The sequence below is a fragment of the Rhipicephalus microplus genome, chromosome 3, assembly GCF_043290135.1.
Source record: "Rhipicephalus microplus isolate Deutch F79 chromosome 3, USDA_Rmic, whole genome shotgun sequence".
In the NCBI taxonomy this organism is placed as follows: Eukaryota; Metazoa; Arthropoda; class Arachnida; order Ixodida; family Ixodidae; genus Rhipicephalus; species Rhipicephalus microplus.
The window spans coordinates 256,693,429-256,717,161 of record NC_134702.1 but is presented as its reverse complement, the minus strand read 5'-3'; the positions used below and the strand labels follow the sequence as shown (position 1 = coordinate 256,717,161).

At 46.5% G+C, this 23,733-nt stretch overlaps 1 protein-coding gene and 1 pseudogene across 2 annotated transcripts in view; one reads left to right on the top strand and one right to left on the bottom strand.

Annotated features, from left to right (window-relative positions):
* Positions 1–23,733, bottom strand: part of LOC119168549 (uncharacterized) — a 92,716-nt gene that overhangs the window by 26,959 nt on the left and 42,024 nt on the right. The window lies entirely within an intron of this gene.
* LOC119183263 (uncharacterized) lies at positions 20,303–23,059 on the top strand (annotated as a pseudogene).

The following is a 23,733-nucleotide window of genomic DNA, read 5'->3' as shown; positions in this document are numbered from 1 at the left end:
GTGTTTACTTTGTATACTTTTGTATGTAACCCCCCCATGCTGTAATGCCCAATGGGACAATGTAGGTTTGCAATAAATAAATAAACAAATAAATAATAAACTAATTATAAATAATAATTATTTACATGGCCAACAAAAGTGCGCTTTTGCGAGCGACAAACATCGCCGCAGCCCACATTCATTCACGACTCCGAGCGCACGCTTAGCTAGGCCGACGTTCTCGGTAGCGCCACTCGTTTTTCAACGTGCGCTCACTGTCGAGCGCTTCTTTTTGCCAAAAGCGATGAAAATTTGCACTACACCTATATGACGCTTTTACACGCGCAACTGCTTTTCTCGACGGCTTCGATCTAAAGAGCAAAGGAGGGAACGAAGTGAGCCGGTTCACTGAGACGGCCAGTGCCGCTGTTTGTTGAGCTGCGAAGTGGCCATAGCTCGATATCTCATTGGTGATACGGAAACAAACGTTGCCTTGCAGAAATGGTACACTTCCAGAATCACTTCATTCAATCATGAGTTATTTTACGTCAAAACAGTTTATGCAATGTTGTCATGCCTCCGATAACAGCGATACCCTCAATACCAGGGCAATGAGGGATAATGTAGCGGCGAGAAACAAAGCAGCTGCGATGAGCGCCCGCCAGAGGTGACCTTTGTCGCTCTCTCGCTCTGTCATTGGCTGCGGCCGCCAGACCAGTGCGGTTTCCGGGCGGATCCGTTCATCGAGTTGAATGCCCACAAGGCGTGAAAATCGACGCTGCATGCTGTTGGAACTTGTTGGACGTTTGACAGATGCGGCTGTTGGCACGAACAGTCTGGTATCCGAATTCGCACCATGTTTTCGCCTTTAACGTGGGGCAACGCCAGAGCATATATCATAGTCAGCAAAGTCTGAGCAGAGCGTGCAAGTGTGGGACGTCTGAATTTCGTGAGAGATCCTGTGCAAGGGTACAGGGAAAAGATAAGACACGACCTGTTCAATTTAACTCGTCACCCCACAACATTATTCAATTGGGCGAAACTGCATAGTAGATAATGACTGTCTGCACGAGTGCATCCAGATCAAAACCTGCGACGCCAGCTGAGTGACAGTAGGAATGGCACTAATAGTATTTCCCAGTAAACAGCAACTGCAACTACTTCTGTGTAGACACGACAATCCTTCCTGTCATGATCAAGTTTTGCTAACGAAGAGTAGAGGATATTTTTATTTGAATAAAATCTTCTTCCCGTGTTCCACAGTTCTGCATCAAATGTAGCACTAGCTCTGTGCCAGCCCTCGTCAGCGTCAAACCTCGCATCCATTTCAGCGCATGCTGTTTAACCACCCGTTAATGCATCTGTCGGTTTCCCCGATTTAAACATCTCCACAGGACAGAGGAGCTTTGTCATATGTTTCCCGGTGGTCGTATATGACTCGGTACCCGAGCCCTGCTGCCAAGCTTGCAATGCACAAACCGAAGGCTGCGATGATGGCCGAATAACAAAGCATGCATAGGCATTATAGATAAAAGAGATGACTGATGTGCGCCCCTGCAGGTTCGCACGGGCTGTATTATGTGGGTGACAGTATCGCGAAATAAGCAGCGTGAAAACCCAGGTCAATGAAGGCTCACACATAACCACATCTATAACAATGTGAGGCACGTTTTTCTCTTGGTAGGAAGCCCAGCCACTATTACACAGAACAAACAACACAAGCGCTTGTGCTGTGTGTTCTGTGTAATAGTGGCTGTGCTTCCTACCAAGATGGATTCATACCTACTGGCCCGATACAATTGTTTATTGTGTTAAGTTATTCTCAGACGAAGATTGTCGGCAGCAAATACAGGGCGTAAGGTTTTAGAAATTTTTTTTTCGTTGAAGATGATAAACACCGCTGTGTATGCGCACCATCGCCACCTTTGTTTCCTGGTGAATTGTTTTTATTAATTCAATGCTGTTAGAAAAAGAAAAAGGAACAATTCGCAATATGCCGCGCTTTGTAAGAGTCAGTTTCATACCAAGCACCTGTAGCGTCTGCGAGGCTTCTTCACGCTTTTGAGCGAAGCATTACGAGCTGAGTGTAGGTGTTTTGGTGAATGCAGTAGCTGGGTGCACATCTTGGCCTTACCACGCACGTAGAGTACGTTGAAGTTTAAATGGTAACTCATGGTATGACGAAACGTCAGTATAATTACATTACAGCTAAATTCATTACAGAATTGAGTTACAGGATCCCATACCAAGCGATATGGGATTCCATACAAATCTACATACCCCATGACATCCAGTCTTTACAAAACCATGCTGTGCGGTTAATATATTCTGATTATTCACCCTGCACCAGTACTTAAGCATTAAAATCTCGCGCCCAACATGAAGACTTATTTCATCGCCGCGGAACTGCCTGTCTTTCGCTTCTCCATAAACTTTGTCATCTCCCTTGCCTTCACTGCATCTTCGAAACACCAGCAGCTATCTTTCCACGCGTAGACCATATCTTCAAAATGAAACGCATAACCTGTCGCTCAACTCATTATGCCTATTCTTTCAACTCCCGAACAATAGTTGCATGGAATAACCTGCTGTCCCACATTCCCATTGAACCGATTTCTCAACGTTTCAGGAAGTTTTACGCAATGATTCCAATTAAATATCCACCACGAGTGCTCTTTTAGATACCGTCAAGTGATTTTCAATGTTAAATTTTTTCCATCATTTGTCAGCAATTTGCTCAATTTATATTATAAAATGCATTTTATTTATTATGTCTATTGCAAACGCGTGCTTTGAACAATTATGACTGCAGTTTACTTTTTTACTTGTGTGCTGCAATTACTTGTGCCCTTAGTTTGGTAGCATTTCTTTCTTGTCTTGTTTAATATTTTCTATATTCCCTCTATTTTTACATTTTTTCGCAATGCATATACTGTGCGTTTCCTATTGTTTTTTTGGTTTTATAACATAGCTTCCTGTCGTTATTTATTATATTTACTTTCTCGGGCCGTAATCACGCTTTGTTTTATTCATGTGTCTGTTCCCTTATGTAATACCCCTTTTGAGGCGTTTGGAGTATTTTGAGATAAATAAAATAAATAAATAAAACCGTCACTGTTACAAAAGTGAAGTGCACTTTACGGTGCAATGCTGGGAATATCATACATTAATTTCTTCAGCGTATTCTTCCGGCTCGAGTAACTTTTGAATACAGATTACTGAACTGTGGGAACACAAATGTAATGTTTATTACACTGCTGTAAAGGGGGAGCCAGCTTTAGAACTCCAATGTTAGTCTTACATGATGCATGCTACACATTTAAAGTTTATTCTTGAGCTATAAAACTAAATCGCTGTAGCACTGAGCCACAACTTACCCTGTACTGACATTACGCTGGAATAACATAGAAGTGGGGTGGTTTGGGCTAGTTAGTAAGACATGACGATATATAGTGCGAGAACAGAACGCTTGTCTCCTTCTTGTCCCTTTGTCGTCATTTTGTTCTCGTGCTCTAACTATCATCAGGCCTACATAACGGTCTTTTTCCGAAACAGCTTCAAGACCTAGTGCGGCTCTGTGGTAGCATTTCTGACTAGTTCGTTTCCTGCTGAGATCTTATTTTTGTGCTTTGCATTTCTCCCGTCAACACTGCCTATGTCTGTATCCTAGAATGCATGTCGGTATTTTTAACGCTCATGGGTTTAAACTACCAATGTTGGTTCTCGCCGCTGCTCTAAAGATAAAAGATGGTCAATCACCTGCGGCGCATAACCGGATACTGCGGTCCTTGGTATGCAATCTTTTTAGGACCACTAAGGGGCGCCTTGAAATCCGCGTACCCTGGTCTGACGTTCGGCAATGCGCTCTTGTGCATGAGATCAGAAATTCAAGCAAGATTAGAAATTAAGCAACGTAGAATAAGCAGGCTTGTCTTAGGAGCTCACGGGAATACACCAAATCAGAGAGTACAAGGTGATATGGGATGGACATCATTTGAGGGCAGGGAAGCTAGCAGCAGGATAAAATATGAGAAGCGATTGAGAGAAAAGGGTCAGGAGCGTTGAGCTAGGAAGGTATTCAGCTACTTGTACATAAAGAATGTCGATACGAAATGGAGGAAGCGAACCAGAAAATTGACTGGTAAATACTTGGAAAACAGCAGGGGGCCAAACCAAAAAGAATTATCGGTTAAGAAGAAGGTGAAGGAAGCTGTTACCGATATGTGGAGAATTGGCATGATTAAAAATCCGCACTAGAGATCTATCGATCTCTTAAGCAGGAAATCACCAAGGAAAGGATTCATGATAATACCCGGGGTAGTTCTCTACTGTTTGAGGCCAGGAAGGGAGTATTGCGAACCAAGACATATCGGGCCAAATACGAAGGGGTAGACACAGTATGCAGTGCGTGCAAAGAGGAGGAGGAAACTGCCGAACACTTGATAATGTTCTGTAAATGGCTTCACTCTATAGTTCAGGATGATGGCACAGAGTTTTTCAAGCCCCGCCGCGGTGGTCTAGTGGCTAAGGTACTCGGCTGCTGACCCACAGGGCGCGGGTTCGAATTCCGGCTGCAGCGGCTGCATTTCCGATGGAAGCGGAAATGTTGTAGGCCCGTGTGCTCAGATTTGGGTGCACGTTAAAGAACCCCAGGTGGTCTAAATTTCCGGAGCCCTCCACTACGGCGTCTCTCATAATCATATAGTGGTTTTGGGACGTTAAACCCCACATATCAATCAATCAACAGAGTTTTTCAAAGCGCTGTGGTTTAAGGATATGGAGGGTAAAATAGACTTTAAGCGGGTGGAATTAACAGGAAGGAGGTTATCTGATTGGTGGCTAATGTCAAGGCACGAGTGAAAATTAAACCCTCCATTGCAAAGAACGAGTCCTATACCTCACTATAAAGGAAAAAAAATAAATCTAGTTTTTGGTTCACTAAATATTACGGCTTGATAGCGTTAGCCACCGCTCTATCTGAAGGGTACAGCCACATCAATTCATCCATCCATCGATCCACAGCGCCACTTGCGGTACAGCGGCCGTGCAACATCAAGAATCTTAGAAGACACCAGTGCTTCATCGCTTTAGTGATACAAGCGCCCGCGGCCAGTGCGTTAGTGCTTCGAGCAGGATTTAAAGATATCGCAGGGACAGATTCTTCTGCAATGCCACCATAAACACCATAAACACATGGAAAAACCCGTAAGAGAGCGCCATGCTGCCAGTTATACTGAAGGTTAAATACAAGCGTCTGGTGTGTGCTTGAAGTAAGATGCCTACTTCATAACTGCCACGTTAGCTCTTATGCTTTCATGCAAATTGTACTGCCGCTTTGCATTCCTCACGTACTTTCTAAGTACTTAGAGCAAATAGAAATATCGATGGCTATACGGCTACTCGCCGCGGAAATTGATAGTGAGTGGCCGGCTGGCATGCTCGTTTGTTGCGACTGCGTACCACGGTGATTTTCAGCCACTGAGTCTTGCCAAGTGCATTGCTTGAAATTGTCGCTGCATTATCATAACTCATCATAATCGTAGTCTTTAGCTCACCGATCACGCAGTTCATTCTAAGAGCTTGAGGCACGGGCGATAAAGAGAACGGGTGGCCATTTCGGCCAGAGAGGACGCCGCAGCTCGTATCGTCTTTCGCATCACCTTGTACGACGGCATGGTCACTTCAGCCACTGTCACGTCTCACTCATTCACTGCAATCTCTTGCGTCGTTCATTATGCTTTCCATAACACTGGCATGCACATCCATCGCTATTGCACTCGCAATGCTTCATTGTTTACCCTGTAGTTCTGCTACTCTACGCCCTGCAACATTTCTTCCTAGCACGCAGATTGTTTACCAACCAAAGAAAAAAAAAAGACTTTTGGATGAACCACTCCGCAGACGGGGATTCAATTCGGACTACATCACTGGGTTTTACCGCAGGAGCGTTTGCGATGGCGTATCGCATTCACTACGTGAGAGAAAACATATTTAAAGCCAATGTTATCAAAAGAAAGCCTATTTTTTCACTTACATTAGTCGTTTTTTATAAATTAAGCTGACTATGCATATCCAAAGTCATTCGTTGCCAAACATTGTGACAGTATTAAAAAATTAGCAGATCCCACGTACAGCGGGAATCGATAATATGCGAAGCACGAATGTGGAAGGTTGATATGTTACTTTGAAATCGGCACAACGTTACGAGGCGGACGTAAATTATGCCGTACATAACGTCTATGTCATGAATATTATGTTCGAACGTGTCTTTTACTTTTGTCACGTAATCGCAAATTTGGTATACTAGCGATACGGCAGCGAGCACGCTATGAGCGTGGCATGTATTTATGTATTATAGGACACGCTTGTCATGATTATCATGTTTGGACGTGTCATTTACCTTCGTCGTCCATTAGCGTCACGTAACACCAAAGTTGGTATATGTGAAGCTAGCGAAATGGCCGCGAGCACATCATGAGCGTCATTTGAAGCCATGTTCTTGCATGACACGCATTTCATAATTATTATGTTTGCACCAGTGATATACGTTCATCATCCGTTGAGTTTTCGTGATACCAAATTTCGTATATCTGAAGCTAGCGAAACGACCACGATTGCAATCATGACTTACATGACATGCATCTCAAGATTTCTACGTCAGGGTCTGTCACTAATGTTTGCCAAGCAAACACGTCATACCATGCCAGCTTTGTGATGTCATGTGAACGAAACCGCAAGAGCAGTGGGACCATGAAACGTAAGTCATGACATCCATGACATTCATGTCATGAGTTTAATGTAATGATTAGTGATTTTATGCTCGTCATGCAGTCATGTTATGCCATACCAATTTCGGTATCAATACCACTAACGAAACGGCCAGGAGAGCTAAAAGTCGCAGCCGCCGTAATAGCTCAGTGGTTAGAGCATCGAACGCGTTATGCCAAGCTAAAAGTCGCAAGCGGCTAGATAGATAGATAGATAGATAGATAGATAGATAGATAGATAGATAGATAGATAGATAGATAGATAGATAGATAGATAGATAGATAGATAGATAGATAGATAGATAGATAGATAGATAGATAGATAGATAGATAGATAGATAGATAGATAGATAGATAGATAGATAGATAGATAGATAGATAGATAGATAGATAGATAGATAGATAGATAGATAGATAGATAGATAGATAGATAGATAGATAGATAGATAGATAGATAGATAGATAGATAGATAGATAGATAGATAGATACGGCCAAAGCCACCGAAGTTGGCTAAGAAATGCTTCATATAGATATATAGAGGCTTCGTTGGTGTTGATGTACGCAAATGCCACCTGATGTACATATTCCGACCTCCGTGCGACGAGTAAACAGCTGGACTGAGTGAGCGCTATGCGTGTTTGTAGCCTGCATGTCTGGTTGTGCTTGTGTGAATGTACCGTGTGTTGACGGCGTTAAAATGATTGTGAAATGGTTTACGAACTATATGGGCCAGCAACAAGCTCTTTTATCGCAGTTGAGCGAAGTCGTAGCGCACACTACTAACGCTTCCTGTCGGCTCTATCTCATGACCCCTTTTGTTATTCCCTCATTATACAATGGCGTGACGGCATCCGTTCAAAGTAGGCTGTGGCAGGAAATCCGTTGCGTTGTGCTTCATATTGAGCTGTAATTGAAAGGCACAATAGAAGATTTGAACAAAGTATCATTTCGCCTAAACTCTCTTAATTTTACCACCAAACATAGTGGAGATTCCAACGCAGTGTTGGTTGCAGTGACGGGTTGCTTGGAAATGCACGCTCATACATCTATGTCTTCATAATTTTAAGTGTGTATACGCCTGTAACTTCCTGGTGGTGGTCTACTGACCATCTTGTATTATGCAAGATGTTTGAGTGTATATGCTAACGAAATGCTAATTCTGGACTTAGTGGTTCAATCAATAAAAATACATGGGGTAGTTTTACGTGACAAATGAACAATACAATTATGAAATACGTCGTAGTGGAGGGCTCCAGAAATTTTTAACATCTGGTAACTACCGAATTAGAATGCATATGAAAATATGCCGAGTAGCATTATGCATTTACAACGAGGTATTGAACTTCGTGTTTGGTAGTGCTACCGAAGAACAGAATATGCAAGAAACACCCGCATTAGTGATATAGGCGGCGTCAACAAGTAATAAAGTCCTCTGATCACACATATATTTCCAATCCAAGTTGCCCACTCACGTTCCCCCTCGAGTGTACTCACACATACAAACGCTCATATTCACATCAACTTACGCTCACAGATACTCGTTTATGTGCGTACTGACGTCTACTAACGCTCGTGCATGTTCACCCACGACCTGCCCCTACGCATTTACTTTCAGTGTCGCAGGCACTCACTCACGGCTTTACTAACGCTCATTCCTCCTCGCACTCATTAGTACTTACATCCATGCGCAAAATATTTCGCGCGTTCATCTGCACTCACCATCGGTCCGAACTCACTCACGCTTGCTCACACTCACCTATATTCGTTCTCAGCGCTACTCATTCACGTTTATTCTCTCGCTCAAGCTTACTCTCTCGCTGGTATTCATTCATGCCTACTCAAACTCTCAGTTTAAGCCCTCTACTTCATATTTTCAAAGCTACTCTTAATTAATAATTCTTGGAGCATCCCCAAACCACGACAAAATTATGAGAACTGCCGTAGTGAAGAGCTCCGGAAATTTTCACAACCTGGGGTGGAGTTATGCCGCGGCAGGGATTCAATATCGAGGCCTGTTGGTCAACAATCAAGCACCGTCACCACTAGGCCACTGTGTAAGAGTCCAGAGCTACACATATACTCACGTCTATCGCCCACACTTCAACCTAAACACCACCGCATCACTTTCATTTGCACTCGCAAGGAGGGGCGCATTCAGCTACACATTTTACCGACAGAAGGGGGGGGGGGGGTAGAACAGGGGTGGTAACTTGAAGTACAACCAGCGAAGATGCTGGGAAAGGATTTTTAGTAGTTCGCATTATGCAAGAGTCTCAGCATATCAAATGTCAAATCGCGTTTCCAATGGCCCCACTCATTTGTTATACTGAGCTTTCTAATTGTAATAAATTGGACGCCTTAGAATAAACTAGGGACTATCACAGAGTTACAGGCACGTTTTGCTGCACTAAGTCACAATTCGTGACGGGCTTATGTGACCGGGGCGAACACGGATTGTTGTCACGCCAGAGCTTTCATCGGAACAAGTTATGTAAGAAAGATGATTTCATACAATGAAGCATTTTGTTGATTACATTATTCAGAATTTGTTGAACAAGCATGGTGCTATCAGGTGCAATGGACATAATAGGCGTGTTGTCTAGCCCCTTTTCCTTCTCACCACGTGCTCATTGAACTTCCAGTAATCCTATCGGTCATTGATATGGTCGTAATGAACCCAGCCCTACACTTAAATAGTTAATGTATGCGTCAGCTGCGCAGAATTTTAAAGTTTAAATACCTACGTCCCTATAACGGTCCTTTAGGGGATTACGGCGCTCGTTAACACTGCGTTGTCAGCTTTCAATGTGAACGTTTCAACAGAAATATATTGTCACAAGGTCGTGACGTGGCCGTAGACAGGAGACTTTATGTGGGGAATTAACTGTTTCTTTGGGCGAACCTGTGCCCGGTAAATGGAAAGTCCGATTACAGTAGCAGTCTTGGACTGATAGCGGCGAACGGAGCGTCGGCCGTCGATCAACTATTGACAAGCGGCGAAGCGCATCGGCATTTATACTCTTGCCGTCGAATGTTCTAGCGTTATCGCTGGCGGTGGCGTAGGTTCCAGAATAATCTGTACAGTTCGCAGAGTAGGCGTGATCTTATCAAAATTATCTACTACAGTCCGGAAGCTCCTCGAAAACTGCAGGCGCGGTTTGTGCTGAGAATTGTGTAGTGTTCTGAGACGATAACAAAACTAGGGAAATGGAACGAGTGGCACTGCCCCCCTCTGAAAAAGGCATCGTCCCGATGCTTTAACTAAAGATGAAGGTACAAAAATAATGCAAGAAAGTACAATGAATAAATTACGATACAATATAACACAAAAACACTGTTTCAGTTTGTTAACGCGCATGAAACGGCTTGAGGCGCGCGACATGAACGACTTCAGGTCCCGATCGGCGTCGTTGAAAGTTTGTGATGCCGTCGGGGACAACCTCGTAATCAAGTGGGCCGAGACGTCGAACCACCCTGTACGGTCCGAAGTACCGTCGCAGAAGCCTTTCACTGATTCCACGTCGGCGTATTGGCGTCCACACCAAAACACGTTCACCGGGCTGGTATTCCACGAAGCGTCGTCGAAGATTGTAACGGCGGCTGTCAGTCGTCTGTTGATTCTTGATACGGAGACGCGCGAGTTGTCAGGCTTCTTCGGCGCGTTGAAGGTACTCACTCACATCTAGGTTTTCTTCGTCGGTGACGTTGGGTAACATGGCATCGAGCGTCGTTGCCGGGCTCCTTCCGTAGACCAATTTGTATGGAGATATCTGCGTCGTCTCCTGCACCGCCGTGTTGTATGCGAAGGTCACGTACGGAAAAATGGCGTCCCACGTCTTGTGTTCGACATAAACGTACATTGCCAGCATGTCGGCGATCGTCTTGCTTGTAAGGCCGTTGGTCTGTGGGTGGTACGCTGTCGTCCAGCGGTGGTTTGTCTGGCTGTATGCCAAGATTGGTTGTGTTAGGTCAGCCATAAATGCCGTTCCTCTGTTGGTGATAAGGACCTCCGGGGCGCTATGACGTAGGACGATATTTTCGACGAAAAACTTAGCTACCTCGGATGCACTGCCTTTGGGCAGGGCTTTTGTCTCGGCGTAGCAGGTGAGGTAGTCGGTAGATACCATAATACACTTATTTCCGAAAGCCGACGTCGGGAACGGCTTCAGTAGGTCCATACCAATCTGCTGGAATTGTTGGCGAGGTGGTTCAATTGGTTGCAGAAGTCCCGCTGACCTTGTCGGTGGTGTCTTGCGTCGCTGACAGTCCCGGCATGCCCTCACATAACGAGCGACGTCGGTGGTAAGACGTGGCCAGTAGTACCTTTCTTGTATCCTCGCGAGCGTGCGGGAAACACCGAGGTGCCCTGCTGTCGGATCGTCATGCAGGGCCTGCAGGAGTTCTGGCCGCAGAGCTGAAGACACCACAAGGAGTTACTTGGCTCGGAGCGGTGAGAAGTTTTTTTTTTGGACAAGACCGTTTCGCAGGAAGAACGACGCCAGTGCGCGCTTGAATACCTTCTGGACTTCGGCGGTCCTGCCTTCGAGGTATTCTATTAGGTCGTCAAGTGCCGGGTCGGCCCACTGTCGTTCAGCGAAGTCGTCGGCAGTTATTGTTCCCAAGAATTAGTCGTCATCCGGGTCGTCGTGTGGTGGTTAGTCGACAGGCGCACGAGGGAGACAGTCGGCGTCGGAGTGTTTCTTGCCGGACTTGCAAACGACGGCAATGTCATATTCTTGAAGTCTCAGGCTCCACCGTGCGAGACAACCTGAAGGGTCCTTCAAGGTAGCTAGCTAACACAAGGCGTGGCGGTCGCTCAAAACCTTGAAGGGTCTGCCGTAGAGGTAGGGGCGAAATTTAGACGTAGCCCAGATGACGGCGAGGAACTCCTTATGTGTTGTTGAATAATTGGCTTCTGCTTTGGATAGCGATCGGCTGGCGTAACAAATAACCCGTTCAAGTCCGTCAGCACTCTGCACAAAAACGGCGCCGAGACCTAGGCTGCTTGCGTCAGTGTGTATTTCTGTCTCGGCGAATTCGTCGAAATCGGCAAGTAACCGAGGCGTCTGGAGGCGATGTTTAAGCTCCTGCAAAGCGTGTTCCTGCGGCGTTTCCCACTTGAACTCTATGTCGGCCTTGGTAAGGTTAGTGAGTGGATCGGCGATGCGGGCGAAGTTTTTCACGAACCGCCTATAGTAGGCGCACAGGCCAAGAAATCGGCACACCGCCTTCTTGTCAGTGGGCGGCGGGAAGTCGGCGATGGCGGCTGTTTTCCGTGGATCGGGACGAACTCCAGACTTGCTAATCACGTGCCCCAGGAACAAGAGCTCCTCGTACGCAAATCTGCACTTTTTTGGCTTCAGTGTTAGTCCGGACGTCTTGATGGCTTGAAGTACAGCTTCCAGGCTCCGAAGATGCTCGTCTAAACTCGAGGAAAACACGACGACGTCGTCCAAGTGCACAAGGCAAGTCTACCACTTCAATCCTGCCAGTACCGTATCCATAACGCGTTGAAAAGTTGCAGGCGCTGAGCAAAGACCGAAGGGCATCATCTTAAACTCAAAGAGGCCGTCCGGTGTTATAAACGCCATTTTTTCTCAGTCTCTTCGTCGACTTCGATTTGTGAATAGCCAGTCTTGAGGTCCATTGACGAAAATACTTGGCGTTATGGAGCCGATCGAGTGCGTAGTCTATTTGTAGGAGAGGACACACGTCCTTTCTTGTGATGTTGTTAAGGCGGTAATAATCGACGCAGAATCGTAGGGTCCCATCCCTTTTCTTCACTAACACCACGGGAGACGCCCATGGACTCTTGGACGGCTGGATGATGTCATCCCGCAGCATTTAGTCAATTTGTCTCTTCATGGCCTCGTGTTCTTGCGTCGAAACCCTGTACGGACTCTGACAGAGTGGTCTGGCATTTTCTTCGCTTATGATGCGATGTTTCGTGATTGGGGTCTGCCGAATTTTCGATGACGACGAAAAGCAATCTTCGTATTGCAGGAGCAGGGCCTTCAGCTGTTATTGCTTATGATTCGGAAGTCTGGGATTGACGTCGAAAGCTGTGGGTGGGGCTTGGTTCCTCTGAGCAGGTTCCGCCGAATCGGCGAGGGCGAAAGCGCTGGTGGCTTCCACAATTTCTTCGATGTATGCGACCGTCAATCCTTTGTTCAAATGTTTGTACTCATTGCTGAAATTTGTGAGCACAACCGTTGCTTTGCCTCCCCGCAGCTCTGTAATTCCTCTTGCGACGCAAATATTTCGGGGGACCAACAGATGCTGACTGCCTTCAACGACACCTTCCAAGTCGGGTTATTTAGGAGTGCCGACTGAAATAATGACGCAGGAGCGAGGCGGAATGGCGACTTGTTCTGCCAGGACATTCAAGGCATGGTTTCCTGACGGCGTGCGTGGCGGTAGTGCTTCTTCTGTGGATAACGTTATTGACTTTGTTCTTAGGTTGATGACAACACCATGGAGGCATAAGAAGTCCATGCCAAGGATGACATCTCTCGAGCGACGCTGTAGAACTACGAAGTCTGCAGGATAAATACGGCCGTTAATGGTGACTCTCATTGTGCAGATTCCTGCTGGCGTTATGACATGACCTCCGGTTGTGCGGATTTCGGGGCCTTCCCAAGCTGTCCTAACTTTCTTCAACTTCGGGGCGAATGACCCACTAATGACGGAATAGTCGGCTCCAGTACCGACGAGAGCGGTCACACTGTTGCCGTCGCTAAGAACGTCAAGGTCACTAGTTCGCCGTCTCGCGTTGCAGTTAGGCCGTGGCGTCGGGCCACGGCTTCGTCGGCTTGTTCCGCTACTTCTATGTTGCGTCGTCCGGTAACCTTCGGTGAGGGAGGCTTCATCATCAAGACTTTGCCTGGTAGGTGTGGTGTACAGAAAGCTTCGTCGCGGTGCCTTCATCGTTGGAGGATCTTCGGTAGTTCGTCGCACAGCAACCGCACCTCCATCGGTTTCTGCCCTTAGTTTCCCGGATTCGAGCTAGGAGACTGGCCCCGCGTTGGGCCAGAGTACTGCCGGTGGTCCGGTGACATGCTGTGGCTGGGCGACGGCGAACGGGAAGCACTTCGTGGTGTCCACTGAGTTCCTGTCAGGTAGTCGGCGATGTCATGTGGCCGTTCCCCTGGCTGTGGACGTGGTGCATCGACGGCGAAGCCACGCAGTCCCATCTGTCGGTACTGGCAACGGCGGTATGTGTGTCCGGCCTCGCCACAGTGGTAGCAGAGCGGGCTGTTGTCAGGTGCAAGCCAAACGTCGGTTTTCTTCGGCGCACTGCGCTGGCCCGCTGGCGAACGGTAGGACGTCGGTGAGGGTGGTGGCGGCGGTGGAATCTGGCGACGGAAGTGCGATGGGGTGGCATTTTGGCGTGGACGGCGAGGAGCATTGTTGCGCACTGCAGCGGTGTAGCTCATAGATTCCGGCTCGGGCAGCAGTGCTTGGGGAATTCGAAGCAATTGCCGAACTTCTTCTCGCACAATGTCGGCAATCGAATCCACTTGAGGCTGCAACGAAGGCAACAGCTTGCGCAGCTCTTCCCACATGATCGCTGGGATCGTTTCACGCAGGTCTCCGGAGTCACTGGCTTGAGTGGCAGCGCATTCTGGAGTCAGGCGACGATTATACTGTCTGGTGCGCATTTCCAGGGTCTTTTCGATAGTGGTCGTTTCGGATACAAATTCTTGGACGGTGTTCGGTGGATTCCTCATTAGCCCCGTGAAGAGCTCCTGTTTGACCCCTCACATAAGAAAACGAACTTTCTTCTCCTCAAGCATGCCTGGGTCAGCGTGACGGAATAAGCGGGTCATTTCTTTTGTGAAAATGGCAACATTTTTATTAGGCAGCTGAACCCGGGTCTCTAGTAATGCAGCGGTTTGCGAGCGACGCTCGCAAACGTTTGCAGGAATGCGCCCCAGAAAACATCCCACGTTCGGAGCGTGGACTCCCGATTCTCGAGCCAGGCCCTTGCGGTGTCTTCCAAATAGAATAACACACAACGGAGCTTTTCGTCATTGTCCCAGTGGTTGAGGGCGGCCACGCGGTCGTATATTTCTAGCCAGGTCTGCGGGTCTTCGAACGATGACCCATGAAAAATTGGTGTTTCCCTGGGTTGATGCATGACAATCGTGGGCTGGGACGCTGCGGTTGTGATTGTTGCTGCAGTCGCGGTCATGGCCTTGGTATTCTGCGCCTGTCTTGTAGAAGCCCGAACTCCGGTCGTAGAGCTTGCTGCCGGCGGCTTGTTCGCTGCTGCTGGTTGGCGTCGGTGTCTTCTCCTCGACGTGGGCTGGGTTCGCGGCTTGACGGGGGCGTCCGGTACATGAACGAAGCAGCACCTCCCCCAGATGTCACGGGGTCGTGACTTGGCCGAAGACAGGAGACTTTATGTTGGAAATTAACTGTTTATTTGGGCGAATTGTGCCCCGTAAATGGAAAGTCTGATTACAGTAGCAGTCTTGCACAGATAGCAGTGAACGGAGCGTCAGCCGTCGATCAACTACTGACAAGCGGCGAAGTGCTTCGGCATTTATACTTTTGCCATCGAATGTTCTAGCGTTATCGCTGGCGGTGACGAGTGTTCCGGAATAATCTGCACAGTTCGCGGAGTGGGCGTGATCTTATCGAAATTATCTACTACAGTCCCAAAGCTTCTCGAAAACTGCAGGCCCGGTTTGCGCTGAGAATTGTGTAGTGTATTGGGGCAATAACAAAGCTTGATGAAAGAAACGTGGCAATATGTGGCATCGTGGAAGATGCAAGAATTTCAAATGGCTCAAGCTACAGTTTAAAAACAGCCCGACGTTTTACGACCAATGCGGTCCCTTCCTCAGGGGCGACTCTGTTGCTCATGGAAGCATCGCCGTGTGTTCGCGACTTCAACTGCACTCCTCACGTAACGGCCGCACCTGGTAACGGCTCTAAGAGGGTATACTTTGAAAAGAGATATGTTACCATCGTTGAGAAGCGGTCTCATAGTTCCTTTATTTTCACCATGACACACGCACGAGCCCGAAAAAGAAGAAAGCGATGTCCAAAGATCATTGCTGTGTGCCACAATGCGTAGCGATGCGGTAAAAGATGGCAACGTATTGTTGTATTGCTTCCCGAAGGATGGAGACGACGCGTGACGGGGAACAGCACAAATAAAAAACTTACGCATTTGAAAGAACGCGAAGGACACTACGTAGTTTGGGTATGTACTAATCAATTTACTGGCGATTAGTTAATGGTTGTATAGAAGTACGCCATTATTTACTGTGTTTGCATTCTTATCGATCTTCCGGCTTCTCTAAGCCGCAGCCGCCCAACTAGCGAGCACACATTAAGACACGCAGCATCTGGAACGTGATGCCGCCTGCTGCAGGAGCACAGCGTCACCTTCTGCGCTCTATGGTAGCTTTGAGCTTGTGCATACGAATGGGTTCATTGCAGATGGCTTGAAGTTGCATAGTCACCTAGTGCACATGAAGTCAAGAAGATAGAATTGACCGGATGGTTGACAACGGAGGTGTTGGCTTGTATGACAGGAGGCCCTAGGCGAACTAATCCGCCAGGAGTTCTTCCAAACTCCCGCGCTGATTTCCATGTGAACCACCACGGACTAGAGGTTTTGCACTGGGCCCCATATACGTCAGACTTTGGCGTTTCGCAAACACGTAGCTCCAGCTATCGGCACAGTTATGGGTAGTGTAAAGCCAGACTTTCTTGCACAGTTTGCTGCGCAACTAGGTGCATCTGGCGCTGTCGAAACAATGATTGAGCTAAATATTAGGTGTGCATGTGCGTTAAACACTCGGAAAAAGAGCCACGAATATTCCCCGCTTTTCTGACGCGTCACCAAACCGCCATTACGTGCTTGCTCGTTCACTCGTCAGAACGACGGCAAAAACAAGAGCAGACGAACAGCTCTGCGCTCTGCGAAGAAAAAACCCACTCGACGCTGGTGTTGTACTGTGAATCGCCCTGGACGCTTTCACTTCAGTTTTACCAATTTACGCAGCTGTCGCAAAGAACAGCGAGAGCGCTGCAAACGAGCTGTTGCGAACGTGTTGGGTAAGCGAATTACACGCGTTCTTCACCGCCGGTGGTATAAGCAAGTGTGATGATGCAGGTCGCCTATTATCGTTCTGAGTACCCTTGACGGAGAGCCGCGGTAACATTGAATATGAAGGTCAACGAAGCCTCTGGATGCAGTGGGCGCCATGCAACAGTAGACTGGTGACGCACGCGATAATATGAGGTGTTTGCCACCACAGAGCTTCGTAAACGTAGGCGTTGAAGGTGCAAAGTTCTGGATTTAACTGTCAAATGCAAACACGTACGTTATACCGGCAAATCGCGAAATGTTCACCATGACCCCAATCAGGTTTTTCTACCCGTGGTCTTCGCAGTTACCGGAGTCGTATATAGAAGGGACGTCTATAGAAGGGACGTCAGAAGGCGCCAGGCTCGTAGTCCATTGGGAGACCGGCTGATGGTCACTCCACGTGCCGCAGTTTGAAGGGCCCCTCATCAGGTTTTGCGCTTTTCAGCTGATGAGTACAATGTGACGTTCACGATCACCTCTGCGAGATTCGCAACGCTAAGGGCCGCGGAAATGAATAAAATATAAAGATGAACGGGGCTCGCCCTTCCTTTTGCGGGAGCGGCCTAGAGAATCGTGGGATCACGTAGACGACGGGATTGGTTTACGTAGACGGTATAGAGCTTTGACATCGACCCTCTACGTATACGACTGTGCTCCGACGTCGCTAACAATAGAACGTGACACGGCAAACTTATTTCACACGACATGTGAAGTTTGTGTAATTTATTGTGTGAATAGATCAATAAAACTTCAGATAAATAATGGGACACACAGAGAAAATATAAGCGTTTTTTTTCATTGTTTCTCGTGAACTGAAAAGAAATGTGGGGCTGATGTGACTGCGTTTCGCATGCTTTCGCGTCACAGCAGTTGGCACATCAAGATGACATAAACCCTTGAAACGAATAAAAATTAATGGCCCTGCACGTTCGAGCACTTATTATTCTTATATATTCCACCACGTCTCATTCAGCCATCAAGTTAATAGACTACTCTACGAAGACCGCCTTTCCAAATGAGCACGCAATGAGGCATTCATTCCGCAGAAACGGGCAGTAGGGCACAAAAATACGTCGGTCGACAAAAAAATTCTGCTCACGTGCTAAAGATTTGAGCTTTGTCGGGCACGTCATACACACGTGACCTCTTGCTGATATATCGGAGAGAGAAGGAAAGAAATTCGGGTTGAGAAGGCGACCTCCTAGCATCATGGTTTCGCAACGCTTCAATTTAGGGGTTTCCTCACCTTGTAATGAACCATTTCAAAAAAAATTCTTGTGGCATGACGCTCTTCTTTGGACACACCCCAACAGCCAGTATCTAAGTAGAAGTTTTTATGGGGCCTGGTGAGGGGACCTTTTAAAACAAAAAGAAATATCTAGGGTATCAGATTCCGCGATGCAATTGTCCTTGTTCACCATTTCTAGTAGATGTCTTTCTCTACATGCATTTTCTTCCAATTCTTATGTACTGAATAATTTACTACAGTTCGTCTCCCAAAATTTGTGTACTCTGCGTCTAGTATAGGTTCCAGGACATCGTGGATTACTTGAAAACGACATGACTGAAACACTCGCATGGTGATCCCTAGGTAGTCCAGTGATGTCCATTGTACCTCACACAGCTTTGATTGCGTAGCCTAGATTCCCAAAGTATTATTTACTTCAAGATGCCATGATAATGAAGTTATCTATCCAAGAATAGGGTCATCTTTCTTTTGCCTGGAATAACAACTGATGTCCTACTCAATAAGTTGTAATGGCTATCACAATATTTCGATGCCATACATAATCTGTAAGTTTTTATTTATACAGCTCTAGTATTGTGTGAGAACCTGAAATAATTGATCATTTTTTGCTTACGTGCCATCATTTAACTCGTCATAAAAAACATCTCGAAAAACTATTCAGTAATTGACGTATTTCCCTGAATTTTCTAAACATTCTTTCAATTAGGGGAGTCTTTTCTTGTATTCAGCAACAGGAACACCTTATCCATATGCGAAGTTCTTGTTAACAATGTCCTGTTAACATTATCTACAATCAAATTTTTTAGCTTCGGAATCTGTTTTATTGCTTCATTGGTTTACATGATATTGTACTATAGACCAGTCATTCTAAACTGTTTTTGTTTTTTGCTGTGGTGATAAATTTGAACCTCATCCCTTTCAAAAATAACAATTTTCTTAATATTACAACCTCCTTGGTAATTACGGCCGAGCCTCTTATTGGGTAAGACCCGAAAATCAAGCAAGAAAGCAAGTGAGTCATTGCAATGCACTGCTAATATACAAAGGCGGAACAACTGTGGCAGTTTCTAGCTCAAGCTTGCTCTGTGTATACCTTTGGATTCCTTTCGAGCGTCTCTTTCTAAAGTGAAAGCTGTTATGAGATCACAACACGAATGGCGTGCGCACCCTAGCTGCCCGATGCCGCCACTGCTGGTTTCCATTACTACTATCGCAAAAAAAAGGAAAACTTGTTAAATAAAAACACCAAGGTAACATTGGGATTTCAACGTGCTCCCCTTGGGTGCCAGCCCAGTATTGTTTTAATGAGCCACACTGGTTTTCTCTTGCTCAGTTATTGTATAAAATCAACACTAGTAATTGGGAACCATTCACGACATAATTCATCAGAAGTCAGGCAAACACGCGCAAGCGTCCAGAAAGGGAAGCCATTCCGATACGGTGTCAAACGTCTCAACAACACCATGCATGTGAGCAGTTTCTTTTTGGAGATAGACCTCATCGACCGTGGTGACTCGGCGTGTATATCAATCACGTAGCTTTTCCATAGTGAATAAAGCCCCTACAACACATGGAGCATTATCGGTTAAGATCTTTTTGAAAGGAAGGAACATAATACCATGACCAGTGTTTAGACGTTCTTTCCTGAGTGTTAATTATGGATTGATTGTTTGTTTCAGATTTTCAAAGAGTGCAACACTGCTCTATCGCTTCAGGTTACTTGCAGAAATCACAATTCACTGTCAAGCACGCAGGGGCTCAGAACTCCTTCGCAAACTTGCCTGGGCAGGCTTGATGTCAGGAAAAATAATCAAGTTAATATGAATAATAAAGTGTTTCAAAACAGCGAAGGAATAACCAGGTGTCACATATTGCGAAGTGCACAACGAGTGGGTTGCCAATGCTCCAATCCTTTACAAAAACTTGAACTTGTTCACCTATTACCTGTGGCACGTACCCACTGGAGGAAATTGCGGGGATTACAAATGCTTCTGGCATAACTCATCATCATCATCAGCCACAGCACAAAAATTGCAGAAAGTTCCTTGCGATGGTGCAGCGGGTACCAGGCTTCTCCGAAGAAAGACGAGGGTTGGCATAGTAGTTTTAACTCTAAACTAATTTTTTCAGATTAGCTTTAATTTTATTTTAGTTTCATTTAGGTACCCTGCCACCCGGTTCTTGGCCCATCCCCTTATATGGGTGAGTGCCATACACTTCAGGTCATCAGCATCAGCATCGAAATGCCGGCCTGCAAGTGTGATTGCAGCAGCTGCCCAAAAAGTGTTAAGAAAAGGAAGTTCTGAAAGGCAGCTATTCCCAACCTGGCGGTTTTTGTGCGTCAGAGGCATGCTGCAAGTATCGAGCTGCTCTTTATTTTTTGTTATGACTTTCCTATATCTCGCTATCGCATTTTTAGGCGAAAGAATAACGCAGTGTTTATTCTCCCGGCAACCGGGATAATTGTTCAGAAATATTTCTCCAGACGCTCACCTCCCATTGGCTCTCATATGTCACGTGACCAACTGCCATAAGAAGTGAAAAAAACTGGCTGCTGCGGGACAGACTGGACATACGTAGCCAATAGTGTGCGTTAGATTAGGTTAGGTTAGGCTGCGGGACAGACTGGACAGACGTGGCCCAGCGTGCGTTGGGTTAGGTTATGTTACTTAGGTTATGTTGAATACGTTAGGTTCAGTTCTACCGGTTGCCGGGAGAATCATACAAAAAATTTATCCGGGCAGTTAGTCACGTGATTTATGAGAGCCAATGGGAGGCGACTGCTGGGAGAAATTTTTTTGACCAATTCTCCCGGTTGCTGGGAGAATAGACACACCCAAAGAATAATACGATTACGTGAGGGGAAGGCCGCAGCTATTCATTGTTCTGATCTTTGGGCAAAACGGGCATTTTTTCACTGATTGTTACACTCGCATCGTAATACAAAATCGCTCACTCAGAACTTCTTCAAGCAAACTATGATTTCTTGAAATGATGTTTGCTCCTCCATCACGCCTAGAAGTGAATCAGAAAGGGCTTGTTCACTTCTTATCGCTATGCTTGAATTCTATTTTGGTGGTGATTCTCGTCAAGTTGCATACAAAAAGCATTGTTGATCTACTTCAAGGGAACGAAATGTTGAAAAAAGAGGGGTAACATTTCTTGTATACATCATCGAATTACTGAGGTGCATGCAACCAAAGATTTCACCCACGGCAGCCGTGGAACACTCAGAGGCTCCGTGCTATCCCCACTCCCCTTCAATGTTGCACTGTTGAGAGTTCCCAAACTTCTGTCTGACATCCCAAATCTGCATCACACTCTCTATGCAGATGACCTCACCCTGTGGGTTACAAGAGGTAGTGATGGCCAAATCGAAGAAACCCTACTAACAGCAATCAACCGCGTGGGCAGCTATATCTCTCTACGGTAGGCCTGTCCTGTCTGCGACCAAATTCGAATACATTGTTGTCAGATCACAGGGACGCAAACCCAAACAGGTCTCTTATAATCTCCAAGTGCAGGGGATGCTAATTCCCCAAAGAGATCACATCCGCATCTTAGGATTACACCTACAGGCCAATGGTGGCAACTCTACCACTCTTAAGCGAATTGACCAATCTGCCAACAAAATTGGTCGTCTCCTCAAGCGCGTTGCCAACAAGCATACAGGCATGTGCGAATCCAACCTTCTTCGACTGGTTCAGGCATTTGTCTTCACACGCATCACCTACCTGGCTCCCCACCTCTGCATTACGCGCACTGATCTCGATCGCCTCGATACTTGGCTTCGCAAGGCATATAAGACCGCCTTAGGACTCCCGATGTCCACTTGTACCTTCAAACCTAATGACCTTGGGGTGTTGAACATGGTCAATGAGCTTATAGAAGCTACCTCCCAGTACCAGCAGCTCTCACTCACGCATGCGACACGTGCTGTATTGCACCAAAATGGACTCATCGCCACGTGGGCGGCCACCACTTACCAAGATATACCGACAGATCAACGACTCAGTCTTCGTATTCCTCCAATCCCTAAGCACATGCACCCTGAACATCATGCGGATCGTAGGGCTGACCAAGCACCCCAACTACAGCAACGTCTTTCAAATCGTTCCGATGTCAAGTACACAGATGCCTCGCGACACCCACATCGATCAACAATGGTGGCTGTCGCCCTGGCCCCACATCGTGGGTGCAGCACGGCGTGTAGTGTAATTCACTCCACCAATATAACAAATGCCGAAAAGGTTGCCAGTGCTTTGGCAATCACCGACCCAATAACCAAGGTGATCATAAGCGATTCCCAACTCACCATCCGAAATTTTGACGCGGGTCGTATCTCTACACTGGCATACTCAATCATAAAGCATCACACCCCGCCTGTCTCACCTCGTTTTCTTATCTGGGCTTCAGCTCATGAATCCCTTAGTGGAAGTGCGCAGGCACACACTCTTGCCCGAGATCTCAACTACCGGGCGGAGCTCCTTACGCCTTACACTTCTAATTTTTCGCCCTCCCAGGCCTGCGAAGAATTAACTCCTTTGGTCACTTACACAGACATTCTACAGCACTACAGACTAGGCCGTCTCCCCTGTCCTCCAGCTTATAAGGGCCTCCCTTGATGTGATGCCGTCCTGTCACGCAAGCTTCAGACAGGTGTCTTTCCCAACCCCTGGCTTTATAGCAAAGTATACCCACACCTCGTGACACCACACTGTAAATACTGCTCACAATCAGCCACCCTCATAAACATGACATGGATTTGCTCACAGTACGCTGACGCTTCTCACACAGAAGATACATGGGAGCCCCTTCTGCATATCACAGACTCGGCACAGCAACTCCGGGTAATCTCACGCGCATTGCAGGCCGCGGTGTCCCCGCTGACCTCCTCTAAGCAGCGTAACAGACCTCTCGACCGGTCCCCTCTTTTGGGAGTAATAAAGTTTTGATCATCATCATCGCTGGACTATCAACGGTACATGTATTTCAGTACGAAGGCATTTTGCTTAAACTTCAAGTGCCACCTAAGGGCAGTCATCAATCCGCTGTCTTCATCATGACATGTATGGGTATGTTCATTGATAAGTCTTGTTCAATATATTTTTATATATGAGCTTTGTTTAAAAGGTGTTGACAAAGTTACACTTGTATTTCGAGCTACAGCTCCAAATATTTCTGAGGCTCAAGTTGCTGTTGTATACGAGTTTACCTCAATTTGAAATACTTCAGTACCTTTTTTCATTTAAATGCGAATATTCCTTACAAGTCATCGCGCGATTCTTGGGTTGTTACGATAATGTTTACATTGCCATTGTAGGGCTTCGTTGAAAAGGGTTGAGTTATTATTCGAACTCTATTCTTATGCTATTCGATTCGCTTTTATACGAAATACACAATAGGCACACCCTTAATGTGTGTTATGCCAGCAAATACGGCCGTGATCAACGGCCCGAGTGGGACCAAAACAGCGCCTATGTCTGGGTACCCTCCTCATCTTAGCGTGCACCAAAATTGGCAGAGGAGGGTAAAGGATTTTGCGACTATGACTGTCTGGTCAGGACATCAATGACGTAACAATTCTGTCACGTGTGCCGTCAAACCATTTCCTCCAGACATTTGAGGC